Source organism: Echinops telfairi, unplaced genomic scaffold (genome assembly GCF_000313985.2).
Source record: "Echinops telfairi isolate 266 unplaced genomic scaffold, ASM31398v2 ScPeMD7_5;HRSCAF=22, whole genome shotgun sequence".
Lineage (NCBI taxonomy): Eukaryota > Metazoa > Chordata > Mammalia > Afrosoricida > Tenrecidae > Echinops > Echinops telfairi.
The window spans coordinates 17,500,535-17,514,087 of record NW_022103901.1 but is presented as its reverse complement, the minus strand read 5'-3'; positions in this window follow the sequence as shown (position 1 = coordinate 17,514,087).

Here is a 13,553-nt window from a genome sequence, read left to right as displayed (position 1 = left end):
GTCTGACTTCTTTATTTTCATCTCTCCTAGTATTCTCTATGACTTTATTATAACCTTTATATATTTTAACCATACAATTGCGCCTATCAAACCCACAATTAGATGTGGGGGGCTGGCCTTCCCCCACATTTACTTTTTAATTTTAATAAATCATTTTATTGGGGGCTTTTACAGCTCTTAGAACAATCCATACATCCATTGTATTGAGCACATTTGTGCACACATTGCCATCATCCTTTCCAAAACATTTTCTTTCTATGAGCCCTTGGTGTCAGCTCCCCTTTTTTCTCCTCTCTCCCCCACCTTTCCACTCTCATGAACCCTTCATAATTTATAAATTATTTTTATAGCTTACACTGTCCTCTGTCTTCCTTCACCCATATTTCTGTTGTTCGTCTTTTGGTGAGAGAAGAGGGGTGGAAGTACATCATTGTGATAGGTTCCCCCTTTGTTTCCCTTCTTCCCCCCACCTTCCTTTCCCTACCCTCATGGTATCACTACTCTCATTATTGGTCCTGAGGGGTTATATCTTTCCTGGATTCTGTGACAGCACCCTGACCCACCAAGCTTCAAGGACATCACCCCTGCTTAGACTATACCATTCTTTAAGGAGCCCTGGTGGCATAATGGTTATGGGCTACTAACCCTAAGGTCAACAGCTCCAAACCACCAGCCACTCTGTGGGAGAAAGACAGGGCTTTCTACTCCTGCACTGGAAACTCACAGGGTCAGGGGCACTATGATTTGACAGCGCTGGCAGTGAGTGTTTTGTTTTGTTGAAAGGAAGATGCTTGGACAGTGAAAAGGTAGATAAAACACTTGGCTACTATCTAAAAGACCAATGGTTCAAACCCACCAATTGGAGAAAAATGTGGCAGTCTGCTTCCATAAAGATTTACAACCTAGGAACCTCTATGGGGCAGTTCGACTCTGCCCTACAGGGGCCCCTATGAGGAAAAGTGGCTAGTATGGGCAGTGGTTTGGTTTGGGTTTACTTTCAAGGGGGGAAAAAATACACCCAAAATGGTTGATACCAAAAGAGAAGAGGAAAACGTTGTTTATATCTCCTTGAACAGAGGAGCTTCTCTGGATGGGAGTTGCCCCAGATGGCCACCATAGTGTGTGTGTGTGTGTGTGTGTGTGTGTGTGTGTGTGTGTGAGAGAGAGAGAGAGAGAGAGAGAAAGGTCTGTTTTTCCTGTGTCTGCCTGCCTCTCCCCTCTCTGCAAACTAGCTCGCTCTGCTTCTCTGTGTAGGGAGATGGCCACCTCAAGGTTCTTTGGTTTTTACATCTATATTCCAGTGCTGAGAAGCTTTCTCCATTTTCCAAATTCTGATGAGCTGTGCTTACTGATGTGTGGACATCTTGGGCCAATCGGCTATGGCCAGAGGAGGTAAGCCCATGAGCAGAAATGTCACTGCCATGGTGCCCTCTGTGTCGGCAGGTAGTACTTCTGGGCAGCGCACAGCTTCCACGAGGGCCGCCCTCTGTCCATCTCCTCGTCCTAACGCCCTTCTCTGGGCCTCTTCCCTTCGCTGTGGACTAGATCCACTTGTGGAGAGTAGAAGCCGGCAAACCTGATGGGCTGTCCCCTCGAAGACGAGGTGATAGAAGGCTCTGGTTTCCATCTTGCTGGCATCTCGTGGACTCGCCCTGACAGAAGCCAGATGCCAAGTTGTGAGCTTCTGGTGCTGAGATGCAGGTGGCAGAGACCCGCTTTCTTCTGCCAACACCAGAGAGGATCTGAGATTGACCAACTGCCATGTGAGTGGGTTCAGAAATGCACCCCACTCGCTCGGTCAACCCTGAATTGAGAGCTGGCCCCCACACCCAAGGCAGCTGACCCGCCGACATTGTGAACTGACTGGGGTTATTTTACTTTTTATGGTGATGGGTGGATTGGTGTGTTTGTGCCGACAGAACAAATCACTTTCCATTCAACAATTAGTACAGGGTTTTGTTTTCTGTCATTGATTTGAAGACCCACATTAGCCACTGCCTCCCTGTGCTTTTTTTCCCCCTCCCTCTTCCTTTAAACTTGTGGCCTTCAGAAATTTGGGTTTTATGTCAATGCTGCTCTTTCGATACCAAACGGTTGTTTTTTCTTTGGCGTGTATACTTTCCTGGTGCTTTTGTTCCATTTAGGAAACAGCCATTGTTACGGCCACTGTGTCAGGGCCATCCTCCCTTTCATTAAAATTCTAAGAAACAACAACAACCACAATAAAAACTCTATGAAGCCTGATGTCCTTCCCCAGGAACTGGGCCCTCCAGGTAACATGAGACCAAGCCTTGCCATCTCTGCTTCTAAGGAGCATCCCAGCTCCATTGCTTCCAAGACACATGTGTCCCTCTTTCTGTCTGTCCATGATATAGTCAATGTTCTCCACCACTCCATAACTCCGTTGCATCCATCCTTCCTTCTTCCTTATTCATGGTTTAATTTCCACCTGCCTCGGAGGCGTTTGAACATACTGTGTGGCTTGGAATGGGTGCACCTTCCTCCTCAACGTGACAGCATCACTCTCCAATAATACTTTAAACAGGCCCTTTGCAACAAATCTGCAAAATGCAATTCCTTGTTGGACTGTTGCTTCCAGGGGTGTCGATGGTGGGCACAAGTGCAATAAAATCCTTGCCGTCCTCAACATGTATTCCATTTATCAGGTTGTTATTAGTCATTGTGGGGATTTTATGTTTTCTTTACAGCGAGTTGTAATCCATACGGAATGATTTGATTTTCATCAGTAAGTGTTTCAAGTCCTCTTTGATTTCAGCAAACCAAGTTGTGCCATCTGCCTATCACAGGTTGCTTGTGCGCCTTCCTTCAATCCCCATGCTAGATTCATCTTCATATCATGTAGCTTCCCCCAGTATTTGCTCAGCATACACCTTGAATCAATAGGGTGTAAGAAAACAACACTGACACATTTCTTCCCTGATTTTAAACCACTTCACATCCCCTATTTCTGTTTGAAAGACTGCCTCTTGGTCTGTGTACAGATTCTGCATGACCACAATTAAGTGTTCTGGAATTCCCATCTTTCTAAATGTTACCCACATATATCATATATATATTATTCACCCTGTAGACATGATTATTCTTGAGCTAAAAACTGAGCGACAGAGGTGAGCTCGGTTCCATCCTGAAAAGTGACTGACAGACATAATCTTGCAGGTCTCACCAGTTTCAGCTACACCAACCCCCTTCCCACTGCCAGCAAACCTGATCTTTCTTTTTATTATTTTTGAATGTTCCATATTTTGTTCTAAAGTTTTCTGACTTTTGTTCCATATTTGTCTCCCACTCTATCCTTCGAATGTGATCCCTTTCAGAGTCGTCACTGCTGGTAACTGAGCACCATCTAGTTCTTGAGATTTCTGTGTCACAAAGGCTGAGGTTGGCGGGGTCCGTTCGTCCTTTGGACTGTTTGTTTCCAATGTGCTTCATACTTCTTTGCTCCAGACATGGAGAGACCAGAACACCGTGAAATTATACATGTTGTTTTAAGCCAGTACTTTCTAGGGTAACTTGTTCCACAGTAATAAGTAAAATTTCCTAATAAATAACTAACATATATGAAGGTATGTCAAAAAGTATCACTACCAAATTATAGAAAGCTTAATTAAACAATAATAATAAAAGGTGAAAGCAAAGTGACTTTCTCCTCTTGTAAACAGTTACAGTCTCAGGACGCCCACGGGGGGTCGCTGTGGGTCAGCATTGACTCGATGACAGTGAGCTCGGGTTTTCTTGTTTCTCAGCATATCCTCTTTCTCGGTTTCTACACTTCTGAAGGCCGTGTTTCCTCGAAGAATTCTGTGCTCTGACTTACACCAGGTCAAAAGGGCAGTTTGGGAATTTTCAAGGGACCCAAAGTGTGTCCCTCTTCAAGGTACTTTGAATTTGGAGAACAGAACTCATCAAACAGGGCAAGATTGAGTTGTAATATTGAAAGATTCTAGGGACAAACTGTTGGACGATGCAGGAAGTGTCCAAAGAAGTGGGCAGGAATACATAGTCACTGGTGGACATTCAACTATTCCAAGAGGTAGCACATGATCAGAGACCAATGGTACAGAACGAAGACGGCTACACACTGAAGGTATTCGGGAAAGCAAGGCGCCAGGAATGCTTGGGATATCAACTGAAATGTGTTAAGAAGCTGATGAAGCACTGGAAGCCCTCACGCATCTATGCTGAGAAATCTGGAAGACAGATGTCATTCATTTCAAAGAAAAAGGACCCCCCTCAAAATGTGGACAGTATCAAACAATATCCTCAGTATCACATGAAAGTAAAATTTTGCCCCAGATCATTCAACAACAGTTGAAACAGTTGAAACACAGAGAACTGCCAGAAATTGAAGTCTGATTCAGAAGGATATAAAAACAAGGGATATCATTGCTGCTAAGAGATGATTCTGGGCTCAAAGCAGGGAATACTATGAAGATTATTAGTGACTATGCAAAGGCATTTAACTGTGTGGGTCATAAAGCATGATGGCTAGCCCGGAGAAGAATGGACATTCCAGAGCACTTCATTGTGTTCATATGGAAACAGGACGTGGACCAAAAGGCAGTCATTCAAACATAACAAGGAGAAATGGCTATTTAAAATAAGGACTTGTATCCTTCCTCATGCTAATTCAGTCTGTATGCTGAACAGATAATATAAACCCAGACTATCTGAGGAGGAACGTGGCATCAGGATGGGAGGAAAGCTTACTAACAACCTTCAATATGCAGATGACACAACCTGTTTGGTGCAAGTCAGGAGGACTTGAAGCACTTGCTGGTGAAGATCAAAGCCTGCAGCCTCGGTTGATCCATTTGGATTATGGTGCTGGCGAAGACTATGGAAAGCACCATGGACTACCGGAAGAAGAAACTAATCTGTCTTGGAACAAGTACAGCCAGCATGCTCCTTGGAAACAAGGGAGGGGGCACTTACTCTCATATAGTTTGGGCACGTTATCAAGAGACGCCATTCCCTGGAGAAGGACATCATGCTCGGTGATCACAAAAAATGGTAAAAGAGGAAGATCTTTTCTTTGAATGGATCAACGCAGTAGCTACAATAATCAAAAGAAGTGGATCAATGCAGTAGCTGCAATAATCAAAAGAAGTGGACCGACGCAGTAGCTGCATAATGGGCTCAGGACTCAAGAGCAGACATTGTTTGGTTCTATTGTGCACAGGGTCGCCATGAGTAGGAATGAACTTGATGCCATCTAACAGAAACAACAATAGGGCCTGACAATGGATTTGATCATGAGGAAGGAAGCTCCAGCCAAGACATTTTCCATGTTTCTGACTTGGGAAATGACCTGATAGGCCAGAGTGGAATTGCCCCTGTGGGTTTCCAAGACTATAACTGTACTAAAGTAAAACGCCTCCTCTTTCTCTTGTGGAGCAACTGGTGGTTTCAAACTGCTGACCTTGAGGTTAGTAGCCCAACAATTAACCACTCCAGCACCAGGGCTTGCTATGAGTCAGAACTGACTCGATGGCAGTAAGTTTGGCTTTGGCTTTGGAAGCTAGGTGCTTAGTGATGATGTTGTCAGAAACCGGGTCTACGACAGGGAGGGCAGGGATGCTGGGCTCTGTCATAGACAGGTACCCAAGGGATCACCCAATGGGGATACCAGTACTGTGCCCTGCAACTCTCTTTGTGGGAGTCCTGGAGAGGAAACGTGTGAGATGAATGAGGCTGGATCTCTGGAGACAAGCTGTGAAGAAATAAGGAAGCAGGATTTGGAGGAGAAACTGGTCTGCAGTGTGGTCATGGCTGAAGCTGCTCCCTGCTAGACCTTCAGCATTGAATGGCTGTTGGTGTTGGGAATTGTTCCAAATTGAGTCAAAGGGACCAGGGGGTGGTAGCACCTGGGCCGAGACTGTCCCTAGAAGTTTCCCGGAGCTTCAGACAGGGTCCAGTGAGCAGCACATCTCTGGATCAGCAGCAGCTCAGTGTCCCAGCAGCCAAGGTATCAGCCTGGAGAGGGGATGTGGACCTCATCCTGGCTCCGTGGAAGGCTGGGGACTGGGAGGATGGGGCAGTTCCCACTCTGGTGCCCTCACTTCATCTGCACTTGTAGACTCTTTGCTCCCAGCTCTGCCCTGCCGTGCCCATGGAACTGAACCCTCTCATGTTTTTTATGTATTAAAAGAGCTGGGGTTTTTTTTGACGTAAATACCTGAAGCCAGTAGAGTCACTTGCTACCACATTTCCTGTTCTATGGCTGATCGCAAGGCCACCAGAACCGATGTCACCCCCACTAGAGGCACAGAAACTCAGCACAGAGGGTTTATGGAGTCAGGGATTGCCCCCCACCACACACACACACACACACACACACACACACATCCCTGGACAAGTTCCCACCAGCAAAGGTTCCCTCGCACACCTTATTTGATTCATCAGCAAGTCATAATGACTCTACCTTCCAAGTGCATTCGGGGATTTCATTTCTTTTGCTGTCTCTACCACCCTGGGCCCACCACCCTCACCCTACAGTGCAGCCCGAGAGCGAGCTGTCCCAACCTGGGTCAAGTCGTGTCCCTCCAGTACTCAATATCCTGATGATGTTGGGTTTTCACAGCATCAAAGTTTGTACTGTGGCCTTTCTGAGCTTGGTTTGCTTCCCACTCCTCTTGCACCACATTGGCCCCTTCAAGCTCCCCAGGCACACCATGCCTGCCCCAGGACCTTTGCACTTGCCATTCCTCTGCTAGAAAGGGTTCTCTCTTGCGCCCTCGCCTCTGCAGCTCTCCATTCACGTATTACTCCTTCACCGAGGCTTTCCCTGACCGCCTGATGGCAATTCCAAGCCCCTCGCCAGCGTCCCCACCCCCCTCCTCTGCCTGTTGGTTTTCTTCTCCAGGAATTGCCATCTGGCGTGCCATCAGGTGCTTAAGTATTCACTGTTTATTGCATGTACACTTGCCCTCCCCCACCAACTCCACAGGGACAGCGATTTGGGTCTGTTTCATCCAGGGACGAAAAGGCAACCTCACTGCCTGGTAGGAGAGCTCCATGTTTGTTGGAAGAATGAGTGAAGCCTGGAATAACAGGCCATTCTTGGCTGTCATCTCTCTCCTTCCCACCAGAGCCGTCCGGGTGACTCTGCTCAGGGCAGCTGTCTGTGAAACAGATGAGAGACTGCTGGCCCTGCATCGTCCTCATGGCCACCAGCACATTCGGGTTCATCATGTCAGCCAGTGTGCTGATCCCTCTCCTTGAGGATGCCCCTCACCCTTGCTGGCCCACGACTTCACCACACATGATGTCCCCCTCCAGCGATTGATCCCTCCTGATAAGACGTCCCAAGTCAGCAGGACGGGCACTGTCCCCTTATGATTCTTGTTTTCACTGGCTGGGTTTCAGAAAGTTCTCCAGGACTTACTTCCGAGTAAAACTTAATCGGAAAGCTCCACCGAGAACTGTCCACCCTGGGTGACCCTCCTGGCATTGGAAACACTGGTGAGGGAGCTTCCAGCATCACAGCAACACACAATCCATATGACAGACAGACAGACAGATAGGGAGTGGGGCCAACCTCAGAGGTGGCTATTATCAACCTCAGGCTCCGAAAGGCCACAAGACTAGGCTACAGGCCCACAGCTCAGAAGTAACAACGGCAGAGCTCACACCCGTTTGCACGATGACAAGGACCAAGAGCACGGTGTCCCCTGCACCTGCTCTGCTGGCGGCAGGAAATGCTCCGGTGGCTCCTCTCCCGCTTAGTTGTCTCCTCCGTGGGAGGCCTTTCCCGCCTCCCTGTATATATCAGTCACATCCTGCTTCTCAGCGAGGGCCACTTGGTCCCCTTCATTTCCTTTGCAACACTTGCCATCCTGAAATTGTCTTGTGCCTGCCTGTCAGTCTGCTGGAGGAGCAGGAAAGGTGCGATCCAGAATTAGGGAAGTCCTTCAGGAAGAGCCCAGGCCTGTGGTAACAGAGTCCTCTCCAGGGACACTCACAAATCCATAGGAAATCAAATTGCCAAATGACCAGTTCACCAGGTAATTGGCTCACTAGATACTTGTTTCTCTTGTCCTTGTGAAGTTGCAGCCATTCGTTTCATAAAATCTAGGTTAGATAGCCTTTGAGAAATTTTTAAAACCAGGTCCCACTGTAGCCTGGGGTGGGGCGGTGGAGTAGGGGGTGAGCAGAGGTCCCTTTACCAGCCCAGCCTTGATGCATTCTGCCCTCAAAACAGCTCGGATCAAGCTCCCAAGGCCTCCTCTCCCACCACGTAGTGGCTGTAGCTCTAGAGCTGGGCCTTGTGAGGGGCAGGCTTTAAAACAGCACCCAGGCAGCTGGGTCCCCACAAGCACGTGCTGCCCCAGGCCAAGGCCATGGTCAAAAAGCCACAGGAGCCATGCCCTGACTCCAGTGAGGTGCAGGACACAGTTGCATCAGGTATGAAACGCAGGGGGCACCAGGAAATTCCTTAACCAAGATAAATATTTCAGAGCACTATCTTTAAAAAGGAAAGGCAACCCACTCCCACCACCAAAGCCCATCTGTAGACAATTGGACATCCCCTTACAGAAGGGTCACAAGGAAGAGATGAGCCAGTCAGGGTACAGTACAGCACCGTTGAAGCATACAACTTTCCTCTAGTTCTTTAATGCTTCCTTCCCCTCTCTGCCCCCCACTATCATGACCCCAATTCTACCTTACAAATCTGGCTAGACTAGAGTATGTACACTGGTAAAGATAAGAGCTGGAAACAGGAAATCCAGGACAGATAAACCTCTCAGGACCAATAATGAGAGTAGTGATACCAGGAGGGTAATGGGAAGGAGGGGTGAGAAAAGGGGGAACCGTTCACAATGATCTACCTATAACCCCCTTCGGGGGCGGGGGGGTGGACAACAGAAAAGTGGGTGAAGGGAGACATCAGTCAGTGTAAGACATGAAAAAATAACAGTAATTTATAAATTATCAAGGGTTCATGAGGGAGGGAGGGAGGGTGGGGGAGACAGGGAGGGGGAAAATGAGGAGCTGATACCAAGGGCTCAAGTAGAAAGCAAATGTTTTGAATATGGTGGTGGCAACAAATGTACAAATGTGCTTGACACAATGGATGGATGGATGGATTGTGATAAGAGCTGTACAAGCCCCCAATAAAATGATTTTTCAAAAAGACAGAAAGGCAACCCCCCCACCCCCAAAAAGAACCAAACATGAACTAAAAGAAAACACTTTAAATAAAGAGGCTCAGGAAGAATGTTGCAGCAAGTCACAGGCATACACGAAGAAAAGAAAAAGCAATACTACTGATCCCGTCCTCCCTTCCAATGTTTTCTTACCATGATCCTTTTTGCATTCTATTCTAAACATTTCAATAAGATATTATTTACAGACGTCCGCTCCAGGGAAGCTGGAGTAGCAGACATGCTTTAGTCTAGTTCGCCCACCAAGTGCTACTTAAAACGGCTGGATCTATTAAACAATCACAGTGAAAGCGAGAGGGCAAACAGAGCCCTGGCGCCAATGCTCGCTGCAGCACTGGTTACTGCCCCAGGTGCCGAGAGCAGCGGGCTGCAGAGACGGACTGTGGTCTGCACACACAGTGGGATACCACTCTAAAGAGCTGCGGAGGCCTGATGCCGCCACGGGGATGAACCTGAATATATGTGAGCAGAATAAGTTAGTCCCAAAAAGACAGCAGCTGTCTTTCATATAAGTATGATCCCACTTACATAAAATGGGCACTGTCTAGAGGTTGAAGCTTAGGAATGGTTTCCAGGGGGTGGTAGGGAGGAGAACAAAGAAGAAGGCACTGCTCAGCAGGCACGCTATTTTTGTTAATTAAAAAAAAAACTTAAAAACTCACTGCCATCTAATCCATTCTGACTCACCTATAGGACAGGTAGAACTGCCCCTGTGGGTTTCCGAGACTGTGACTCTGTGTGGGAGAAGTTAGAGAGCCTCGTCCTTCTCCCACAGAGAAGCTGGTGGTTTTGAACTGCTGACCTTGAGGTTAGCAGCCCAACACGTTATCCACTACACCACCAGGGCTCATTCAAGGTTTTGTTAATCAAAGTGGAGTGATTTGGAGAAGGGTGGTGTCCGTGGTTGCATAGCATGAGGGATGTAAGAAGGGGCTGGGGGTGGCATCTTTCCTCCTCTTCCTTCCCCAGGGAGAAAGAAAATCACAAGCATCAGCTACCCAAGGCCGATCCCCATGAGACTGAGGGCAGATGTGCCTCCTCCCTTCAACTTTCCTTGGCAAGGTTTCTTTCAGTGGTTTTATTGAGATATGACTCACATGCCTGACACTTCCGTAGTTCAAGTCGTCTCTAAAAAGAGTGGTATATACATCACCACAATCCATTCTAGTGCATCCGCCCACCTCCTGTATTCATTATTTGCTCCCCAATTTCCCTCAACCTCTCCCACATATCGCCAATAAGCCATTACATCAATTGCTGTCTCTACATAGCTGCCCCTTTTGTGCTTCATAAACTGGGAAACATCCTTAAAAAGTACATATTTTTTAAGGGAAGAAAGAAAAGACCATTGACAATATTAAAATAAGCCAGAGAAAAATCCTCTGTCAAGAAACAAACAAGAGATATTTAAAACTAGAGCAAATCCAGAATGGGTAGAGAGGGAGATCAAATGACCAAGTTTCACATTATATTGTAGCTCCATCTGCCATCATCAAATGTACAGCAGTCTCTGTCTGAGAGCAAAGCTATTGGAGCCCCTCAACCGTGGTCAGAGGGCATCTATCAGGGGCTTAATCCACGTAGGCACCCTGAGGATGGATTTGGGGCACCACTGTCATCCATATCCCTTACCACTTCTGACACCAAACGTCTGTCCCTCAGCACTTTCTACTTCTCTGGCAGGTTCAGTGATTCACTGCACTGCCCACACAGCGTTCACAATGTTCACATTATGTACTTCACTGCGCAAGTTCACAGGTTACAGCTCAGGATCATAAGTGCTCAAGAACGTTCTTTCAGTCAGGACAGCTTCTCCTCTGCTATGCCGACAGGCAAGCCTCACTATGGTCCTTGGTCCTGCCATGCTCAAGCAATGTTGTAAAGCTGATAAGAACCCAAAGGGCATCCCACGCCACTGTAAACCTCAGCCTGAAGATGCTCAGCTCTAGCACCAGAGGTCAGTAAATCTAGGTTTAGCAATTAAGTGCCTGGGGGCACCCTTTCTGCAAGCAAGCCTCCTGCCCAAAGGCACTCAGGTCAGTCAGCATTATTCACAGCTGGCAGCTCTCCACTCTGCCTCCTGCCCTTGGTTCTACTGCTGCTGCTCTTCAGCTCCTCCTCAGTGTCACACGACTGCCGCCTGGATCAAGGAAGGTCAGGGTGCAGGGATCTTGGGGCACAAATGACGAACTTCCCTCCTCACTCTTCTTTCTTGATGGTAGGGCTGTGCCAAGTTCCTAGTTACTAGATGACACCTTTCAAAGCCAGCAGGATGGCAACCTTGACCAATCCCCTGACTTCAATTCCAAGAGTTTTTGCAATCGCACTTTCCCTGCTAACCATTGCTCACAACAGGACCTTATCATCTCCCACCACCTTCTCCAGGCCCATCAGGAAAAAGCCATGGTGGAAGTTACAAAGATAAGACTAGAAAAGCCATATCAGGTAATTCATGAAATCACCGTGATTAATGTCGCTATCAAAAATTGCTGAATTGCCAAGTGTTTATGTATTTTATTGAGATTATGTATGTATATATATATATCACAATTTTTAAAAGTCATAATCCTCTGAGAGGAGAAAGGAAGAACTTGTGGGGATACCAGGATACCAGGAACAAGAGGATAGTGAGTTCCTGGGTTTCCTTTTTGCCTCCTCTATCCCAGACGTGGTTGGAACTGAAGAGGCCAGCAACCCAGAATCATCAAAAGGCACAGACCAAAGAGAAAAGCAACAAAAGCTTGCTCTTCCTTGTCAAAAGAACAGAAAAGGGGCAGCCTACCAGGCCAGGACACTTTTAGACAATAACCACTCTACTCCAGTCAAACACAACAACGCGGTTGTGTGGGGATAGAAAGGACTATGGCCCTACTCACAACCATGCCATCAAAGGCTGAGTCAGAAGCTGGACTTCCACCCTCTTCAGATTGTAACAAGGCACGAGGGAGGTATCAGAGAAGGTCAAGTAGAAAATTTCATCTCTCCTGAAATATCAATGGAGACCACATGGGGATCCTGGACTTTCACTCAGCAGCAACAAGGCACTTACTCAGAACGTTCACTCGATAATAAAACCATCTCCCCATGGCGCCAAGGACAGCCAAGAGGGGAGCAATAATGAGACCTTCCTTCCCCCTCCCAGGGAGGCCTAGTGAGAAATCAGACCCTCACATCTGCCCAGCATCAACAAGGAGCCCCTCCTTTCCATGGGAGTCAACAAATGCCAAGTGGATACTTGGAATTCCACGTCCATTTGGAAGCTAAGGTCATGATGGCTTAGTGGCAGAAATCTCACCTTCCATGCAAGAGACTTGGGTTCAATTTTCAGCCAATGGCCCTCATGCACAGCCAGCACTCACCTGTCGTGAGTGTAGGCTTGCGTGCTGCTATGCTGAGCAGGTTTCACCAAAGCCCCCAGACTAAGATGGACTCAAACGAAAGGTCCGATGATCTGCGTCTAAAATTAGCTGATGAAAATCCTAGGGATTCCACAGTCCTGTCTATGAGGAATCGTGGGGACAGTGCAGAATTGACAACATTTCATTCTGTTGTGTGTGTCACTGTGGGATTATAAAGAGATTTTTCCCCAGCTTTGTCTCCCCCAAAGACATGCAGAAAATAAGAGGGTATTTGCCAGCATATGGTGGGAGGTCAGATGCTGAGAGACATCCTTCCTAAAAGCAGTCAGTTGCCAGACTACTGTCTGGTCCCACCCACCATAGGTAGGACCTGCTCCCTGCAGTTAAGGACAATGGGCTACTTCTCCCTATGACCATTAGTCTGGTTCCTGTAGGTGGGGTTTACACCCGACTGATAATGGTTACTATGGAGATCCAGAGAACAGGTCAAACTGGCTCAGTAACATCCAAAGTTAGGCTGCCATTCTGAATCTAGGATCTGGCCATCTTGTCACATGGATACCCCCAATCCCTCCTCTTCCTATTGCATGTATATCCCTAGATTGTCCCCCTCTCATTGCTGTATAACCTATATTGCAACCCCTTCCTGTGACGGATGTCCTTACCTGTAATTAAGGAGCTTGCATATCCCCCTGAAGGTATATAGGCCTGGGTTAGCAATAAAGAGCCCTCTCTCAGGCTCCCCCCTTGGCCTCTCTTCAGTTCCCCCTCTCCTCTCCCATCCTCGCTCCCTTTCCCCTTGTCCTCCTTCTCCTCCCCCTATCTCCATATGGACCACCAAGTGGGACTGAGGTGAGCATGCTACCATGAAATGTGTCTGACTCCATTATTTCAATCTCTCTTCTATCTCATGCTCTCTAGGACTTTATTATAATCTTTATATATCTCAACCGTACAATTGCACCTATCCAACCTGCAATTAGTTGAGGGTGGGGAGTGGGGTGGGAGG